The 20449-nt window shown below is 58.7% G+C and overlaps 1 protein-coding gene across 12 annotated transcripts in view; it reads left to right on the plus strand.

The window, feature by feature from the left end:
- Positions 1-20449, plus strand: part of RBFOX3 (RNA binding fox-1 homolog 3) — a 141660-nt gene that overhangs the window by 44505 nt on the left and 76706 nt on the right. For all 12 annotated transcript variants that reach the window (XM_064676299.1, XM_064676289.1, XM_064676295.1 and 9 more), the window contains exon 2: positions 19620-19735. The gene's annotated coding sequence lies outside the window, so the exon portion shown is untranslated. The remainder of the gene's footprint in view (positions 1-19619; positions 19736-20449) is intronic.

Here is a 20449-nt window from a genome sequence, read left to right on the forward strand (position 1 = left end):
TGGGGAGGGTGCACAGGGGCTGACGTGATGTGCTGTGGTCCTGTCGCCCCAGCTGTGTGTGGGAAGGGCACAATTGCAGCCAGACATGTCACGGTGCCCAGGTGGAGCAGTGGGTGGGCAGCCTCTGCCCTGCCTTTTGCTGCAGCTCCTTCCAGATGGGATGAATCAGCCTTTCCCAAGGACCTATGAGCAATCTGCCACCACCGTGGCCTTGGGTCCCTGGGGAGACACAGCCTTCCACAGGCAGGGAGCCACGAGTGAGGGCAGCAGCGGTGCCAGCTGTGATGGCATCTGCTGCTTTCACTGGCAGAGGGCACAGACCCCAAGGTTTATGTCCCCAAACTGCTCTTTCATAGCAGAAAGAAGTGCACCGGCCTGGTGATGGTCCTGGCAGCACCATTGTGCAGCTGGCAGCTGCCAGGGGCTGTACCATCCCCGAGGGGCTGCTGCACCCATGGGGCGCCCACTGTGGGCTTGGGCAGTCCCCACAGCTGAGGCCTGGGCTTCCCTTTTCCCATGATGGAGGGAACCATCCTGGCTGGGCCCCTGGTTCTGGCACATGGCGGCAGCAGCTGCTGCTGAGCACAGCCAGGGGCAGCCCCTGGTGCCAGCTGTCTCCGGGTACCTTCTCCTCTTCCCCACTTTGTGTGTTCCTGGGTGGGAACTGGCATGGGAGGGCAAGAGAGCGCAGGCGTGGGGAGGGGGCTGAATCTGGGAGGGGGTTGGCTGGGCTGTGAGCAAGGAGGGAGGCTGAGGGAGGTTGTGCTCCACCAGCAAAGTTCCCTCCTGTTCATCGTGGGCAAAGGGAAGTTTGGGTCTGTGCTGATTAACTGCCTTCTCCCGAAGTGCCACAGCGAGATAAAATATGAGCGACTGCATTCTTTGACTTAAAACTTAATTAAAACTATATATGAAAAACGTGAGACCCCAGGCTTAATAAAACCTGATAAAATTATACTAATACACTTCAATTTCAATCCAAGGCTTCCTGATGGAAGAGCGTGAGAGGCTGAGCCTGTAACTAGATTAGAAACACCTCCTATGCAATATTTATGGTGCTGTCCTGCTTGAGATGCATGGCTGCTGAGGAAGGCTCTGACACCGTGATGAAGAGGAGTTGTCAGCCCAGCTTATGTGTAAATAGGAGAGAGGACGAGATTGTACAGGCTCTGCCTCGTGGGGGGAGAGCGACTTGGGCAGAGGGCGAGCTCATGGAGAGAGGGAGGGAGGGAGGGATACTGCTGCCCTGTTCCACTGTGCCCTGGGGATGCCCCCATGTCCTGAGGATGTCTCTGTACCCCAGCACTGCCAGGAGCGCTGTCTGTGGCACTGGTGGCCCAGCAGTTGTGAGCCAGGGCAAAGGGAGACGTGGCCTCTGTCCATGGGCTCCTGACAGCTGCCAGTGGCTGTGGCCACTGCACCTTTACAGGTGATTTATTGAGTGAGAGGCAGATGGTGTGTTAGAGGCTCAGAGCCAGTGCCCGGTGACTGGGGAAAACAAGCTGGTTTGTTCTGTGTGCCAACCCCCCTGCTGAGCTGCTGGGGGGGATTCCGTGGTGGGCTGCCTCTGCTCCAGGCAGAAATCAGCATGAGCACCCAGTCCCCCACACGGTTACCCCAGGCAGGTTCCCTCTGGCACAATTTGGAGCATCTTCACTGCTGGAGCTGCCTGCTCAGCCTTTCCCTGCTGGCTCAAATCCCCAAAATTTCACTTTTGGGTGGAAATGCCATTGGTTTGTGTCTGTGGAGGGATTAGTGCCCAGGGAAGTGGCACTCCGTGCTGCTTGGTGGTGTCTGGGGTCTCCAGAGGGGCTTGGTGTGGCACAGGCAGCTGCAGTGCCACCTCGCCCAAGTGACACTGGAAGCAGCTCGGGCAGACTGCTAATGCAGAGCATAAATCCTGCTGGAGACAGGGGAGGTCAGAGCAGGGAGGCAGGAGCAGTAAAGCATTGCGGGCAGAGCGGCTCCATCCTTAGAGGAGAGCTCAGGGGCTCGTTCTGGAGCACAGGGAAGATGGGTGGCAGCATGTTTCATGGGAATTACAGAGCACAGGGAAGATGGGTGTTTACAGGTTACAGGGATGGGGGCCTGTGGGGGGACACAGCAGGTTTTGGGGGCCAAGCCCACAGTGATGTGTGTGCAGCCTGGAGCCCTCAGAGTCTGTGGTGATGCAGCCAGTGGGGCAGGGACCTTTCTGCTGCCTTCAGTGCCTTGGGTGATGCCTAAACCCCTCTGGACTGCCCAGTTCCATCTCAGAGGAGGCCAATATGCAGCCTGTGTTTGGACAGGATGCTGAGCATGGAGGGGCCAGAGCTGTTGGGGCTGGGGGTGCAGCCGAGTGCTGGGGGGCTGCCGGGGCCCAGCACTGCCCCAGGGACCGGTGCCCATCTCCTGCAGCTCCCCCCTCTCCTCTCCCTTCCAGGTGAGCGGGCATGCGTCCCCGGGAGCGCTGACGTGTGCTGGTGCTTCTCCAAGGCTGTAGCAGCAATTCCAGCAGCCAGCGGCCTGGCATGACCCCGGGAGCTGGGAGAAGGGGGGTGAGGTAGGCACTGAGCTGGCAGGGAGCCCCTAACCAGGCAGGAGGGGACTCGGCGGGCAGCAGTGACAGCTCTGCTAGCTACAAGCTCCCTGTCCCCTTGCCCTCTCTCCACATCCCTGGGGAACTGGAAGTAAGGGCAGAGCAAAAGGCAAAGGGTGCTCTGGTGCCTGTCCATGCCCCTTCCCTGCACTCCTCCTTGCCCAGGCTGTGCCCGGCTTCGCCCTTTGCACTGCCCCTGTCCCAGCCCCGCGGGGCCACACTGCTCCCTGCTCCCTGCTCCCTGCTCCCTGCTCCGTGGAGCTGTATTTTCAGAGACTGTGGGGGATGTCGTGTGTGTAAATTTAGCGCTGCCTTGTTAGTGCTTCTCAGGCTAATTCGGAGTGAAATGCTGTAGCAGCGGTGGGCTGATTCTATCAGGAGAACAAGAACTAATTAAATTCACTCTGACCATCAAGCAGTAAATTATTTATACTCAGACAGATGCAATCTAATCTGTAGCGTCCTGCCCCACTGAACCTGCAGCCTCCTTGACTCGGGGTGAGGAGCAGATTAGGGGGTAGAGGGAGGCTGGGGGTGCAGAGCAGGGACAGCAAATTGGTTTTCCCTTCTGGTGCCAGTGCTGCAGTGGGACCCCTCCACCAGCACCATGGCCCCTGGTCCTGCCTGGGGAGCTCCAGGGCATGGGAGCCTGCAGGCCCAGTGCCTGGCTCAGCTCAGGGCAGGTACAAACCGTTATCACCTCTGCAGGGCTTTATTTTTTGGTGATCTGACCCGGTGCCTGATTAGATCATTCCTGCCACGCAGTGGAATGGGAGCTGCTTACAAGCTGCAGTTCACTCTAATTGCAATTGAGCCGAGATCCCTCTTCTCTCCAATCGAAAGGGAAGACTGAAAAATCATTTGCTGATCCTTTGGGGGTTGTAAAGGATTCTGGCAGCCTGGGAAACAGCTCTGCTTGGGGCTGGGAAAATGGTGTGATAAAAATGATCTGGCTGTTATTTATGTTAGAGGGACAGAAGGAAGGAATTCCGGAGCAGCCAGGACAGAGCATCATGGGGACAATTCTTGTTGCCTTGGGCAGGGTGTTGGGGGGGCTGGTTTGACCAGGAAGGGTCCATTCAGGGCAAGAGCCTCTGGAAATGTGTTGGGGTCACTGATGGGTGCCCATGGGGCTGAGCATGGTGGGCAGTGCTGGGTTTGGATGTTCTCCAGCTGCAGCTCCCCAGCGGGCAGGAGTGTCCAGGTAGGATGCCTGGGAGCTGCCCCACAGGGAGCGGGATGGCTCCTTGGAGCTGGTTTTGGGCTCCTGTTGCATTTATCAAGGTGTTTAAGGATGAATCAGCTGTAACCAGTCTGTGCCCGTGTGGGCTGAGCTCCTCTGGGCCGGAGCACTGCTTGGGCTGCTCCATAATTCCTCCCAGGAGGAGGCAGCACAGGCAGGCTCCAGGGCTCGCGCCGTGTCTGCACGGAGCACTCAGGCGCTTGGAACTGATCTCTTCCACAGCACATTTATTTTTCCATAATACCAGGGGTAAGGACTCCGATGTCGGATGTTGTGAAGGCCCAGCAGCAGCACAGGGGAGCTGGCAGTGTGCTCAGCCCCGCTCTGCTCCAGCTGCGCCGCAGTTTGGGGACAGTTGAGCCCAACTGGTGTTTGCATTTGCACCGGTGATTAATCTCTGTAGCAGGGGAGGGAACTCCTGTTATGAATCAGACTCATAACTCCCAGCACACATATTTCCAAAGCCCTGCTGAACTATTAATCCTCCTGGCTCCCTGGGGTATGGAGGATGGAGGGGGAAATGTCACCTTGTGGCAGGAGAGCTGTGATAGGCAGCCAAGCCAGCAGCTCCGTCTTGGAGATGGCTTATGGTCTCCAGATCCCTCTGATGGACCATGTGGCCTCACAATTGATTTAAAAAGGAGAAAAAAAAAGGCAACTGCTTCACTCTGGCTTTGCTGCTGCTGAGAGGACAGATTTGCCTGCTGGCAGCGCTGCCATTAACTGGATGAGCTATTCAAGTGTGGGTTATGGATTTGGGATCAGCCTCACTGTGCTGGAGCAGACACACGGTGCTGAGCCCAGATGGACGTGTGGCCCAGGATGGGGCCCGGAGGGAGCCGACATGCTCTTTCTGGGAGTGGCAGAAGGTGGGATGGAGGAGCCTTCACCAGGAGCAGATAACCTTGGAAGGGCAAGAAGCTCCTCCAAACTCCAGCTGGGTCCCTTCTAGCTGTGTGAGGGCGATTTATTGTGGGGGACACGTGCTGCAGTCCCCAGCAGCAGAAGGGCTGCAAATGCAGCACGGTAAGGGAGGTGGGAATTGGGTACCAGGAGGTGCCTTCTGCTGGGAAGGAGGAATTGGGAATTTCCCGGCAGCTCTGGGAGAGGAGCCATGCTTGGCTTGAACCTTTCAGAGTCTGGGAACAACTTCCAGGCTGCAAATATCCCTTTTCAGCCCCAAAGTTGCCACAGGAATCGTTGCTGCTCCTGCGGGCAGCCAGCACACGTGGCCCTGGCATCCGTGGAGATGCTGTGGCAGCACGGGAGCGAGCTGGACCCGCTGGCAGCTGGCGAGGAGGGGAGCTGGGTTTTTGGTTTTGGCTTCCAAGGATCACTTGGACGTGGAGCACCAGCAGATGAAGCAGTCAGGAGTTGCTCCCGGCAGGGTGGGACGTGCTTGCTCAGGATGTGCCTGCAGTCCCAGCACTGCTGTCTCCTGCCTCCCCGGTGGGTCTGGCCCAGCAGCACCAGCACGGTGCAGGAAACACGAGCGTTTTGATATTTTTTATTTTTATTTTCCGTTTTTGCCATGGTTCCGCAGCCCCTTCGTTGCACTCCTTGTTAAGCTGTTAAATCACTCCATTTATTTAGCACGAGCATTGCTGAGAGCTCATTTTTATCTTGGTGAAAACCAGACTTGCTCATGGGCACATAATGAAATTGTATAAATATACCCTTAGCTGGGAATCTAATTTATTTTTCCTGTTCATTATGGGGTAGAAGGCCATTATGAGATGTAGAACTTTTTTTTCCTAGTGCTGGAATTGAAGGGCTGTTGCGGGCGCTTTTTATACTGATGATTTCGCCCTGATTCAATTTGAAGCTGGTTAGACCTCAAATACTGGAGCATAATTGACAGAGATCGGTGTGGGTTGCCATGCTAATGTCCTGGCTGCGGCTCCGTGGCAGCACCAGACCAAGGCTGGTTGGAATCCGTGTCCAGCGGAGCGTGGCCGGGCTGCGGCGTGGCCGAGATGGGCGCAGGAGTGAGGCTGAGCCAGCCGGGATCCCCCCGAGCTGGGATCAGTGGGGAGCAGCGGAGGCCCAGCCCCGGGGCAGCAGGACACGAGTCCGTCCCTTTGTCCATCAGCAGGATTGATTTTTGACGGTATTGATACTGCTATAAAGTCCTGTTTATGGAGCTATAATTAAGCGGGGGCCATTTAGCCGGCAGTGTTAAGTGCTGAGCAGATTTATGGCACAGCAGAGCCTTCGGCGGGGTTATATTTCAGCACGAGGCACACCAGGTTTTTATGTGTTCTGCGATTGTGTTCGTGTGACAGTGATTAGTATAATGGGGGTTTCCGGGGTCGTGTTGCCAAGCTGAGGAAACAGCAATTACAGGCCGCTGCAGTATCAACTTAATTGCATCCATTTGCAAGCGACACGGCCCGGGTGAGCGGGAGCAGCTGGCAGGGCGAGCCCTGGCACCCCGTGTCCACTGGCCCCAGCCTGCCCCCAGCACCCTGGTGGGTGGGATCCACGGGTCCATCACCACACAGAGCAAAGGGCATCTCCTGTCCAGGCGCCAGGACACACTCAGCTCAAGCAAAACCAGCACTGCCAGGATGCTGGTGGGTTCAGGGTGCCTGCTGCTTGGGGGATAATGTGGGAGAGCCCATGGGAATCTGCTTCTCGAGGAGCTGGTGGTGCTTCACTGGCATGGCCAGGGGCTGGTGATTGCCCCATGTTTCAGCCTTGCTCGTGTGCGTCTCGTGCTGTGGGTGAGCAGTGGTGTGGCCACCCAGCTGCTGGTGCCCTGGATGCTCCCGTGGCTTGTCCCTGTGTCTCGGGGATGGGCAGGCCCAGCTCTGCAGCAGAGGGGAGCAGGGGTGAAGCGATCCAAGGGCGAAAGTGCCAGTGGTAGATTTGCAGCAGTGCAATTAGAGCTCACCTTGGTGTGCACTTGGCAGCCTTTCCTTTGAACTCTCTCCCCCAACGGCTTTCCTGAGATCTGGAGATTTACTGGCTCAGCCCTCCACCATACTGATAAGGCACAGGGAGGTTTCGCAGAGTGGTTATAGATACCCAGGGAAGGCTGGGAGCAAGCCTCTCCTGAGCATCAGGAACTCCTGTGCCCTCCCCTGGGCAGGCCCCATCCTTTAGCAGGACTTGGAGATCTGGGGATGGTGCAGGCAGGGTCCATGGGTGCTGGGGCTGGCCAGCCCCTCATACCAGCACTGTGCCATCAGCACCCCTGCAGCAGCTGGAGGGAGGCATCTCTGTGGGAGTCAGGCAGGGTGCAGATGCGTGTCCTGGTGCAGAACACCGGTCCCTTGGCTACTGACCTGGAGGCAGTGGAGCATCATGTGAGGCCATGGATGCATTGCCCCAAGTGCATCAAGGATCACAAGATCCCATCTCTCTTCTGAGCAGAGCTGGGGCGGAGCTGGGGCTGGGAGAGGGCATCTTCCTTGCTCTTGCCCTTGCTGTGTGCACTTTCCCAATTCGCTGCGGGAATCAGATGGGCTTTTGCCGACTAAGGTGTTAAACAGCTCTAAATACTCTTCACGCTGCAATATCTCCACCACAGCGTTTAATCGAGTGCCACAGAAATGCCTATAAATAAATGGAATGCGCCTGTGCCAGTTCCCTCCCACGGCATCTCGGAGCTCACAAGAAAGTCAGCAAGAGGCTTGTGCTTGGGCTGCAGCTCCTGCCCTCCCTTCCCTGTTCCTACCCTTTTCTTTTTTCCCCCATCTGAGAGTGAGTGGATCCAGCCCTGGAGTCCGGGGACATTGAGCTGCTCGGCAGTGATGCCATCCTGCTGGGATGCAGCTGCAGGAGTGAGGATGGAGCAGCAGCCCAGTCCTGGGCTGCAAGGCCCATGGAGACAGGACTGGGAAGCTCCTTGCAGTTGTCCCCCCATTGTCCCTGTGGGCCACATCCCGCGGCAGGTGCTCAGGCCGGGCCCTGCAGCTGTTGGCACCCAGGCGTCTGCCAGCACAGCCAGGAGCAAACACAGGTGTAGGGGAGAGCAGCGGGAAGGGTACGGAGCGTTTCAAGGCTGTTTATGCTGCTCCTGCATCTGTATGTGAGTCCGGATTCCTTTGTGATTGGAGATCTGCATACACCAAACCAGATGGATTTCCCACCAGGCTGCCTTAAATCTCCAGCATCTCAGCCTTGAGTCAAAGCAGACAAAATGTGTGTGTGGGGCTTTAGCTGTTGCAAAAGGCACTTTATCTGTTACTTTTGAGCTGCTGCTGCACGACACTGCCTCCTGGGAAACACTGCGAAATTCGTTCCGTGTTCCCTTCCCGGAGCCTTTATTAGAGAGAACAAACAAGCTTAAGAAGAGGGAGGAGCAGGCAGCGAGCGCTCCTTGGCCGTGCCGGTGCTCCTGGGCTGCGCCAGGTGCTCCTTGACGTCCTTGTGGCCGCAGGGCAGGGGAGAGTGCTGGCGGCGTGCACGGGACTGTCCCCTTTGTCACCCCCTGGCCAGGATGCTCCGTGTGCCCGGGCGGGCGCCGGGGAGGCTGTGGGGTCCCTGGGACACCCCTGTGCCGGCGCCCTCTCTCCAACGGAGCCTTGGGGCCTCGCTGAGGATGGATCCTCAGCCAAGCGAGATCCGTAAATAGGCTCCTCAGCCTGTCAGTTGACTGCCTCTTCAGCGCTGATGAGCCACTCTTGTGTTACTATTTAAAATCCTAATTGCTTTAATCAGCTCGCCTTTAGCCACCGCAGCCACCGAGTCCAGGGGTTGAGAGCGCTCCTGCTCCCGCTCCCCTTCCCCCGCAGCCCCCCAGCGCAGCCGGGCCGGGCACCACCCGGGTACCCAGCGTTTGATCCCGCGGGCACACCCCGCATCCCCGCGGCCCTGCGCCGGCACATGCCGGTGGCAGGGCTGGTGGGACAGCGACTGCAGAGCTGAGCGCAGGTCCCCTGGGCAGGGAGAGGACAAGGACTTTAACGGATGAGAAGAGGAGCTGCTGTAACTGCTGAAAATGCCAGCACTTTAATGAGCTGGGAATTCCCGCGTCCTCTCCCCGCGCTCGCCTTTATCGCCATGAATTCCCTTCCAGGGTAAAAGCAGCCCCCTCCCGGGTTCGGTGCCCGCCAGCCCCCTCCTGCCTCCAGCCCGACTCCTCCGAGCATGGCCTCGGGGTGTTCCTCCATCCTGCGCGGGTGCGGGGGCGCGGGGCAGAGCTCTCCCGGGGCTGCGCTCGCAGCCAGCCTCGCTGGGATGGTGGGAGATGCCGGATTAAAATAGAGCGGCGCTTCCCTGGCAAGGGAGGCTTGCGGCAAAGACACCCAAGCGGCTGCGGCGGCGCGGAGGAGGACGAGGAGGAGGATGATGCTGATCGGCGCCTGACACCGGCTGCGCTGGGCAGGGCAGAAGATACAAAGACCCAAATTTGTGAGTGCAGTGCTGCCCTGAGGGTCCCCTCCCTACATCGTTGCCCCTCTCTGGTTCCCCTCGGAGGTGTGCAGCACCGGGGGATCCCCAGGGCCGGTTCCCTTCCTCAGCCTCCTGGCTGGGCCGGAGCGACCTGGCAGAGGAGTGCCAGGGATACCGGGGTGCTGAGCGCTGGCAGGGTCCGCACCCGGGAGGAAATGAGCAGGAACCTGCCCGCTGTGGCCGGCGGTGCCCACCTCCCTGGCGGGCTCTCTGCTCTGGCTCCTCCACTGCTGCCAAGCCTGGCAGCAGGGAAAGCGTTTGCCAGGGGCCGGTGCTGGCACTCTGAGTGTGAGCGCCAGTTCTCGTGGGCCAGCTGCCCCTTGCCTTCTGTCGCGCCGTAACTCAACTTCTCTGGGGCACCACGACCCACCCGCAGCCCCTCTGCCAGTGCCAGCTGAGCCCCAGCCCCTGTCCTACTGCGTGCATGGCTGCTCCACCTCCTGGCCTGTCTCTTCTCCCCGTGCTGGATTTGGGGGCAGAGCCGTGTCCCTGACTGTCCCTCAGGGCCCAGTGCCCCCCTCGCTGCTCTCTGTGCCGCGGCAGCCTGCCCGCCACCGGCATTCCCAGTGATGGATGGGTGACATGCGGCAGCAGCCCCGGGGCTGTGTTGTCCCAGAATATCCCTGGATGAGCAGAAAACCTCATACAGGGGATTGTTCAACTCACAGCAGCCTTCCTGGGGAGTGAGGACATCTCTGCATTTATTCAAGGACATCCCTTCTCAATTAAATCCCGGCATGGGCTAAACAAATGGGCTGCTGAGATCAAAGGGGGTTTTTTTCCACTCTTTTTTTTTTTTTTTCCAAGTTGTTGAAAGGATGCAGTGGAAGCAGCACGGTGTGTTTGGCTTTCACATGCCTGGTGGGGAGGAGAAACTGCCATTAAATTCCCATAAAGGCATTTCCCTGCACTAATGTGGGACTGGAGGAGTTTTAAATGGTGGCCATAGGGTGATGGCACTGGATGGCTGTGGTGGCCGTGGGCTAGCCCAGAGGAGTGGAATTGCCCATCAGAGTGGGAGTGCCTGTTGCTGTGGGATTGGCCACTGGCACAGGATTGCCTGAGGTTTGGTGTTGGATTGCCCATTAGTGTGGAATCCACAGGATCACAGAATATTCGGAGTTGGAAGGGACACAAGGGAGTTGGAAGCATCATCAAGTCCAGCTCTTAAATGAATGAATGGCCCATACAGGAATCAAACCCAAACCCTTGGTGTTATGCACACCATGTTCTGACCAGCTGAGCTAATCTCAGGGTCCAGTTGCCCATCGGTGCAGGTTGCCTGCCTGGAGCTGTGTGGCCAGTCGGGCACCTGGGGGGCTCAGCCCCTGCCTGGCCACGTGCTGGGGCTTCAGCCTTGGGCTCCTCAGGGATTGATGGTGTTGTTAAAGCTTCAAAGTGGCCCGGAGCTGGTCCTGCTGCCGGCTGGGATTTATGGTGGAATCTGCCTCGGTGAAGGTTTTATCGCCGCCGTTAAGGGGCCCAGTGTGTGCCGGGGGCAGCAGCACGGGGGGCCAGGCAGGGAGGGTCTGCTCTCCTGATCATTGCTAGTGATGGGGGTCACCTTCCTGGGGACCCTTGGATGGGACAGTGCCACGGGGGATGGGATGGGATGCTGCAGCTGTGCGGGGCAGCCATCCCTGTGCCCGTGCCAGCAGCATCGTGGGACTGTGCTCTGTGGGAGCCCCATGGGGTCAGCCCTCCCTGCAGCGTTGGATGGCCTTTGTGGGGATGCAGTGCCCTTCAGCCATGCACAGCCCCAGGGCCTGGCTTTGTCCCCCAGAGCTGTCCCGGTCTGCACCGCTGCCCACCCCAGCTCTGACCTCCTCCCGCTCCCTCTGCCATGGATCCGTCATTTAAGAAATCGATCCCTTTGCCACCAGCCCTGTCTCCTTTTCCTTTTAAATGGTGTCACTCTGCTATTTCCTGGCCTCTCTAATAGATTTTTATATAATCACTACAGTGCACTTTTAAAGACCGATAGATCACGTTCATTGCTTTTCCCCGTGATTAATTTCCCATAATAGTCCTCTGTAACACCAAGGCAAAGAGAGGAGAGCAAAGAAAACCCCCACATTATCCACTTTGTGCTCCGAGTATAAATGAATTAGATTTAATTTTTGTTTAATTGTTTCCATAGCTCAGCCTCTGCTAACTTTGCAGGATAATTTATTTTGCAGTCTTGGGGAAAAGAAGTGAAGAAGGTTCCTGTGCTGTGCTCTGCCCGCGGCAGCCGTTAATTACAGCTGATTGCCTTCCCTGCCTGGAATGATGGAGCCACGGTGGGCTCTGGCTGGAGGGTCCTGTCACACCCTGGGGCCCTGGTAGGTGGGCAGTGCAGGGTCTGGAGCCACGGGTGAGCCGGGAAGGGCCGAGCTGGGGATGTGGGATGTTCTCATGTGTCTTCACATCCAAACAGTGCAAGGTTTGAGTGGTGTGCTCTTCTCCCTCCACAGGGGCCTTGGCTTCTGGGAATAGTGTCCTACGTCCCCTGCCTGGTGCCTGGACAGTGGGGAGAGGAGGCTTTGGGTATCACCTCATGACATTCAGCATCCTCCCCGCTGCCAGCCCCCAGCCACTGCAGCCGGGTCCATCCTGCCCCAGCAGATCGTGGGCAGAGCAGCAGGGACAGAGCCACCGTGTCCTCGTCCAGTTCACCCATTAATCACTGACTGCAGGGGCATCGAGCCCTGCTTAAAATGCACTGGCAGTGCCGAGGTGAGAGTAGCAGCTCGAGAGAGCCACGGCTAATCTGCTCCCTCGGAGACGGGCTACCTTCGGCCTGTTAATCAGTTGCAGTAATTACAATCCAACTTTACATGTGGAATGTTAATTAAAGGACGGGAGGCAGGGACCTGCAGCCTGGCAGCAAGCGGTGTGCCTGGTGGTGACAGGTCGGGGGGCTGGGGGCCATGGGGCACCCCCTGTGCCCCGGCTCATCTGCTGCTCCCTGCAGCTGGAGCTGGGGCTGAGCATGGAGATGGGGGCAGGGGTTGAGGTGATGCTGGGCAGGGTCTGAGGCGATGCCAGGCACTGTCCAGAGTGATGCCAGGCAGGGGACCAGCAGGCTATTGGCACTGTCTTTACTTTATGGTTCCTGGATGGTGACTGCTGCTTGCCTCAAATTGCTTTGCTGATATGCACAGATGGATGGATTTGTTGGGAAGTAGGATGTTGTAGCTGGAGCTCCACTGCCCTCTCTGCTTCCTGCCCTGGCCCTGATCTCCCCATAACTCCCCCCACCCATGGTGTCCCTGAGCCTCCCTTTCTCTGGGCTGAGCACCCACCTCCCTCCCACTGTATCTCTGTCCCATGCTCCAACCATCTCTGTGACCTTCTGCCAGACTCCAGTATATTAGTCCCACCTGCACTGGGGGGCCCAAAGCTGGACACTGGATCTAGATGTGGCCTTGTGGGGGGCAATGGCAGGGCTGGCCAGTCATGGTGCTGGCCTGTGTCCCCCCCCCCGCCCATGGGCAGCTCAGCTCTGGGGACGGGGCTCTGTCCCCACCGTACCCATCTCCTCGCTGGGGAGCAGACCCTCACTCCATCCCTCACAAGGTGCTGGTGCCAGGAGCTGGCATGGAGCAGCTGGAGCCCGCAGTGGTGCCTGGATCCTGCAGGCAGAGCCCCAATACCTGTTGAGTCCCTGCCTGGTCCCTGTCCTGTCCCTGTGGTCTGTGCCTGTGCAGAGCCCTGTGCCGTGACGCTTTGAGCAGCACTGTCTGACCGACACTGCGCCGCAGTTGTCCCTTCCCTGTCCCCAGGGAATATGCACCCTGCAGTCAGGCTGCGGCCCCTCAGGCTGCTGCATTGGTGGCCTTGGCTGCACTTACCTTGCCCGGGGGGCAGGGGAGCCCTGGGGGGCCGGGGCTGCTGAGAGGATCCCGTGGGTCCCCGCGGTGGCTGAGAGCCTGGGTGCAAGGCGAGAGCAGATGCCGGCTGAGCCCCCGCTAAGCTGGAGGTGGTGGGTGTTCCTCACCCATCCCTGCCGAGGGTGCAGGTGTTTTTTGGAGGAGGGGTGGTGGGGAGAGCCTGCCTGGCAGGCAGTGGAGGTGGGGACTGGCCCCAGTGCAGCTGGGGGAGTCATTAAAACCCCGGTCAGCAGCGTGGAGCCTCGCTGAGCAATCTGCCAGGGCGTCAGTGCCCTGGATTATTGCTGTGAGCAGCTGAAGGAGAGCAGAGAAGAGGTGTGAGCTGAGAGGAATGACAAAGAGGGGAAGGAGAGGAAGAAGCCCTGGAGGAGGAGGAGGAGGAGGAGGGGGAGGCTGGATCAGTGCTGCAGGCAGTGCAGGGTGCTCCAGCAGTGATGCTCTGCTGTCCCAGCAGCCACCTGGTCCCTGTATGTGGTGTCTCAGTGCGTGTCCCGTTGGTCCTGGGATGCAGCCCATCCCTTGGCAGCCCCCTCCCTGCAGTCCCTGGGGCTGCCGGGCTCCTTTCTTGGGCTCCTTTCTTGTATGGCTTTTGTTTTCCCCTCAGAGAGGTGGAGTTCCTGGGTCACTCAGATTCCACTGTTGCTTTCCCATGGGATCTTAAAACCAGGTTCACTAAAGCCCTTCTGTCTCTTTAGCCATGCTGGCCGTAAATCTGGGGATGTTTCACCAGGTGCTGGGCTCCTGCCAGTCTTCAGATGATCTGGCTTCTCCCATCTATGCTTGGGAGTTCTGGACCAGAAGCACCAAATTTGTCTTTCCAGTTCATCCAACTTTCTTTGCAGTTCAAATAGCTGCTCCCAGGGAACTGCCCAGAGCAGCAGCTGCTGGCAGGGCGGCCTGGAATAGTCAGGAAGAGCCCATTGTGGGTCCACTGCTGTCCCCTTACACTGTGTGGATCCGCTGTTGCCTCTGGTTGACCCCCACCAGCTCTTTTCTTCCCATCTTATTGCTCCTTGGATCTGATCTGTAGTCTCTCTCTGGCTTGGTCCTCAGGTACTGTTCACAGCCATATTTTGGTCACACAGGAGGTGGCTCCTGAAGGCCATAGTGCTGATCCCAGAGCTTCTGCCAACACAGGTCCCACCTCAGGATACCTTCATCCATCCTTCTGTGCTAGAAAGTGCTGGCATTTCTCCATGCAGCTACTTCCTCCTGGCAAAGCCCCAGCTGGATCACTGGGAGAGACACATCAAGGCTCTCTCCATTCTTCCTCCATGTGCTCACTGGCTAGTGGCAGGGTCCCTCCTTTGGGAGGTGAAGCCTCCTGCCACTTCCCTTGGAAGCTGTCCCCCATGGGGACAGGCTGCCTGTGGGGATCCTGCCCCTCCTCCCTGTGCTGGGGATGGAGCCAGGGACCTGCAGCAGCTCACGAGGGGAGAGCCAGTCAGATGTGTCTAGCTCAGGGCTTTGGGGCTCTGGCACGTGGGACTGGCACCACTGTGGTCTCCCCTCCCTGGGTGCTGTGGATGTGGTGTGACTCCTCCACCCGTGGGCTGGTGCCCTGAGATGGCTGGTGTGGCAGCTCCAGCAGTGTCACACAGCAGAGCACGACCCACATCCTGGGCAGCCCCTTCCTGCAGCAGCACCAGATGCTTTCCCTGCAATTTAAGTTTTCCCATCTCATTCATTTTAGGGATTAATTAAAGTGTTTCCCCTCCCTCCTTCCCTCTCCCCCGTTCCATACAGCTGCACATGGATTTTAGGGTCGTGCTTGTTTACATCAGTTATATTTAAATTAATGGGTGTTTGTTTTAGGAAAAACAGCAGAAATCCTGTAAAAACAAATGTTTTTTGTGTCCCACAACCAGCCCCACAGCCCAGCTGGGGTGGGGATTCCCGAGGTGGGTGCCCTAGGCAGCCTTAGCCCCACACCCCCTACAGCAGGTCCGTACGGACCTGGGCACGCAGCATCTTCTGGGTACCATTGTGAGGTGACCTCCAATGCTTACAAGGTGGTTGGGCGGGTTTTTCCCCCCTGGTCCCATGCCCAGCAGTGGCAGCCGGGTCATCTGCATGTGTTTGCCAGGGATAATCCCCCATCCTGGCGCAGGGATGCTGCTGAACCGCCTCTGCTGGGGCGGCTGGCGGGTTCCTTCTTTCATCAGGAGGTTGGATGGGGGAGAGCATTAAGAAGAAGAAAGAGAAAGGGGAGGAGGAAGGATAATTATTTTTACCAATGGCTCTGAGCCGCTGGATGCCTTTAAAGTTGCCTTTGTGTTCCCGCGGGTCAGGCCGGGCACAGCCTGGCCCCGAGCGCTGCGGCTCGGCCGCCTTTGTCGGCGGGGCTGCGGTCCCGGTTATTAGCCAGGATGCAGAGACCCAGAACCTCAGATCTTCCGTGCGGCTGGTGGGAGGAACGAGCAGAGCTGCCTTATCACGCTCATTTAACTGGTTAATACATCTTCAGAGCAAATAATGCGGGCTGGGGGTGAACTGCTTAACCAACCTCATTACTATTGTGCATTTAGCAGCTTGGAGGAAGATAATACCTTTCAGGTTTGACCCAATTTTAGTTTTTGTTGTCATAACCATGGAAAATCGACCTTCAGAGACCCTCAGCAGTGAGCCTGAATAGGAAGTGATTTACAGCAAAAGTGCTGTGTGGAATGCTTAATGCACTTGTGCAGGAAAACAGACTGCGACCGGCTCCTGGCATCCCTGTCCCCACAGTGAGGGCTGGCCTGGCCCCTGGCATCCCTGTCCCCACAGTAGGGGCTGGCCTGGCTACTGGCACCCCTGTCCCTGCTGCAGGGGCTGCCTGTCCTGCCCTGGCTCTGGGGCATATGCTGCCCAGCGCACAGTCCCTGTGGGATGGGGTCGGTGGTGGCATGACCGTGCCAGTGCTGTGCTTGCCTGCACATGCTGTGCTTCCCTCCCCACGGTGCTGGGGTGCTCCTTGGGTCAGCTGGAGCGGGGCTGGCCTGGGCACCTGCTTCCCTGGGCACCATCGCTGCCGGGGCTGGAGGTGCTCGCTGTGGTGGTGTGGGACCCTGTGGTCAGTGTGCACTCCGTGGTCAGTGTGGGACCCTGTGGTCAGTGTGCACTCCGTGGTCGGTGTGGGACCCTGTGGTCAGTGTGCACTCCGTGGTCAGTGTGGGACCCCACGAACACCGTGCACCCCACAGTCACTGTGTGCCCCGTGAGCACCTCTTGGCAGGGCTGTGGTCAGCCTGGCCAAGCGTGCTGGAGTCCGGCCCGACACACTGACCTTGGCCTTGGCCAGACTCTCCCACCACCAGCAGCCTGTGGCTTTTCTGCCGGTGCCCTTTGTCACCCGGTTTGTGCCGTGGAGCAGTGCCAGCCCTGACTGCGGTGACAGCCCTGACGCCGCCAGCAGCGTTCCCACGGGTGAGATGTCACCTGCGCCCAGCGGGGGTGGTTCCCATCGCTTCAGTTTTGTCTGTGGCAGGCAGAGACTTTCCCAGTCTTCAGCAGCCAGGGGTGCGTGGGACCTTCCTTTCACTCAGATAGGGAGGAGGGTGGCAGGGAGGTGACAAGCCTTCCTCCCCTTTCCCCGAGGCAGCTGTGAGTGCGGCTGCACCACCCAAGCCTGGCTTCATGCTGCTGCTGCTGTGATGTGTGGGTGGTCCCCGTGGCACGGGATGCAGTTGACAGCAGTGCCCAGGGCTGGGGAAGCACTGGGAGCGGGTGATGCCCATGGGGAGTGGATGATGCCTGTGGGGTGCAGTCACATCCCCAGGGGGATCAGCTGGGCTGCAGTAGTGGGGCCGTGCTCTCCTCCCTCCTCTTCCCCCGGCTGTGCTGGGATGGGGGCACGACGCGGGCAGCTAATATTAGATCACTGAAATTCTGCTGTTTTGCAGCTAAAGGAGAAGCTGCTCCCTCAGCGCAAGAGTTGAAACTCTTTAGCCTTCCTCTGTGTCACCTCCATGGCCATGGATACCTCCAGGTGTGACGTAAGTGAGACCCAGGGAAAAAACATCTTCTGTTTAGCATCAAAATCCTATTACCAAGTGCCGTGTTCTGCTGCACAGATATCAGCCACGGCAGAGATAAGTGGGAAATAGCTCCTGGTTGGGCTGGAGCAGGAGCTGTATCTCAGGCTGCACAGGCGCCAAGTGCTGCTTCAGTGAGTTTGCTGCTGAAAGAAAATTCCTCTCCCCCCTCCTCTGCAATCCAGGGAAAACCACTGTGGGCCCCCCAGGCCCCCACTGCACCCTCAGCCCTGCCCTGCTGAGGGGCATTTCTGTGCCACCCCGTTGCCATGGTGGGGTCTGGCAGAGTGTGCTGGGCTGGGACCAGGGACCAGCGTCCTCATGGGAGTGCAGGGGCAGTGGCAGGGGCTCAGCCTCCCGAAAATGGGCAGGTACAGCCCTGGTCCTGCCCCCCCTGCAGCAGCCGCCAGGCTGGCCTTGGGATTGCAGATGCTGCGGGCAGCTGCATCATCTCTCCATCTCCTCCCTGGGGTGCTGCTGGCTTTGATAAAACCGCTCAGCCTTCCAGGGGTTGGCTTGTCGATCTAATCGCTGTTGTTTAGTGTGTAGTAAAAGCCCGGTGGCTCCTGGGGGAGATGCCCCATGGGGATCTGCAATCTACTTTCCCATCCCTCCTGGGGCTGGATCGCTTTCCCTGCAGGGGGGTGCTGCAGGGATGCTGCCAATGGTGAGGGATGCTGCTGGCAGGTGAGGGATGCTGCTGGGCCCCCGACACCAGTGGGGAACACGCCATCCCCATCCCCAGCTCACACGTGGGTTTGCTTTTGAAAATAGAAGGTGCTGAAAAAAATCCTGCTGTGCTCAGCTTGTTTCAGGGATGCTGTTGGATTTTCCCAGTGTTTATCATGTCCTGTGCTCACTGCACGTGCATGGGTGGTTCAGTCTTGGGCAAACCCCACAATGTGAGTCCCCACTGAACCCCTGGCTCAGCTGCACTTCCTGGTCACACACAAACCACCCAGGGCAGAGGGAAGAGAGGCTGGTGGCAGTGTCTGCTGGAGGGGACAGCCAAGGGGATATTAGGGGACAACCAACAGGGGAATTGGGGACACCAGGAGGGCCTTAGGGGGCCGGCTGTGACAGACCAGCATTAAAGGGGTTGGGATGGAGGGGCTGGTGAGCGTGATACTGCACTGAGCTCTAGCTCTGCCTGCTGATCAGGAGCAGACCCTAATGAGCAGGACTAATGAGACAGGAGGGGAATTCCAGCAAGTTTGGGGAGGCTGGGGAGTGCCTGTGATGTTCACTGCGTCTTTATGGATTTTCTTTGGTCTGTCCCCAAACTGATTATGGTGCCTGTCGTGGGGATGGTGCCCACTCCGAGCAGTGGGCTTGGCATGCTGGGTGACTGCTGGTGCCAGTCCCAGTGTGTGCAGCTCCAGCTGGTCCTGGGGCCAGCATCTGAACAGCTCTGTGGGTTGCCGTTGTCTCCTTACTGGCTCTCTGCTCCTGCGCTGCTGGGAAGCATATCCTTGTCCGGGCCCTGTGCTGCTGTGGTTATTGGGATGTGCTGGGATGGTGTTTGGGGGACACTGGTGGCTTCACGGGGTCCAGGCCAGTAGGCTGTGCTGGAGATTGCTGCAGAGGTGGCCTGGGGGTCCTGACTCCCTTCCCACCTCCCTCTTGGCCATGCTGGTTTGGCAGCAGGGGGGGGTTTGCAGCCACACCACTGCGGGCAGATTTTTCTTTCGTCTTCTCCTCTGTTTTTAATGAGCCAACCTTGGAGGACCTTGAGCGCCGCTCCCGCAGCTCTGCTGTGACTTATCTCCCGGCCTCTGCCCCTGTTCTGCTGAGGGGATAAATCTCAGCTCCCGGTGCTCTGAGCCCATCCCGCTGCACGGTGCAGGCGTCATAACTCACGGCAGGCAGGGGGCTGCCTGGCTGAAGTGCAGGGGGAACGTCACCACTCTGTGCTGGGAAGGATGGGCTGCCCAGGGGAACAGGGAAAAAGTCCCATTAAAATAGGGGACAACCTGTTAAATTGTTTCCTCTTCAACCTGGGTTGGAGAAAAGTACATGTGGGGCTGTGGGCAGCCTCCGGGGAGCCTTTGGGGGAACAGGTGTTTTTTCCCTTAGGAAGTATTTGCCTTTCCTTGTCTCCATCCCAGGTGTTCATCTGAGGCTAGGGCTGGTGCTTCTGGAGAGGCAGGACCAGCCTCAGCATCCTGCATCAGTGCAGAGACTGGGATGTGTCCCACTAGGGATCCTGAGCTGGGGACTTCCCGTGCACCCTGTGCGACCAAACCCCATTCTCCAGGGCCATGCTTCCCCCTCCTGGGGGGCTTTACCAGTGGGCAGGGTCCTGCCTCTGCACATGTAAGGGGCTGCTCCAGAGCTGCCCCCCAGCCATGAGATAATTGTGCTGTTTGAAGGAGTGGGCCAAGCGTGTGTGAGTCCCTGGAGCCGTGGTGTTCTGAGGCGCCGAGCTCTGTCGCGTCCTCCTCCGTTATTAGTGGTGGTGCCTACACAGGGACGGGACTGGAGCCTCTCCCTCTCTCTTTCAGGCTGAGAAGCTGCTGCTGTGAGACCCCAACGGCTCTTCCTGACAGCTCCGAGGGGCGAACACGAGTGTGAGCTCCTGCCTGCCACTGCGCCTGAGGCACCCGCTCTTGGTCTTCAGGTACGTTGTTCCCACCCAGCAGTCCCATGTAGGGGAGGGCATGGAGGTATTTTTCTGTTGAGGATGAAGCTGCTGCTTCCCACGGCTGTGCCTGGGGCAACAGCCCACAATCAGCCCACCAGGTGCTTTGCACCGGCACTGGGTACAGATCCTGTGGGTCCAGACTCTTGTGCGATGACCTGGAAAAGGGGAGCATCACAGGGAGAAGGCATCCCTGCTTTGGTCCTCATGGGATGTGAGGTGAAGGGGTCTGGTCCTGCCTAGGGATCAGTCCCAGCCATCTCCCTCCTGCTCACTGCAGGAGCAGGGAGGTCCCAGAGCGTGTGGGACCTGGGTGGTCCCCCAGCACGGGCAGGGGAGCGTGTGACCACAATGCACGCACAGCCCTGCACGTCGCAGCCTGGCTGGACCCGCCAAGAACCGGCTTCTGGCACCGACCGTGCTGCAAACCCCCCTCGGGGCTGCGTGCGCGGCTCCGCGTGCCCGGGGCTGAACCCGTCCCCGTCAGTTCATGTTACAGGGACTGGAACCCCCTCGCGCTGACACCAGCCCGCACTGGGAGCTCGCACCAGCTTGAGGAGGAGTTAAAATTTAAACTTCTCAAAGGCAGTAGGATTCTCTCCTCCAGATGAGGCATCCTCCCCATTTCTTCCCAGCGCTGCGAGTACCCAGGGGCACGGCAGGCGCTCAGGGCGGCTGCAGCAGCGCTGTGGC

This window comes from Pseudopipra pipra, chromosome 19 (assembly GCF_036250125.1).
Source record: "Pseudopipra pipra isolate bDixPip1 chromosome 19, bDixPip1.hap1, whole genome shotgun sequence".
Classification (NCBI taxonomy): Eukaryota; Metazoa; Chordata; class Aves; order Passeriformes; family Pipridae; genus Pseudopipra; species Pseudopipra pipra.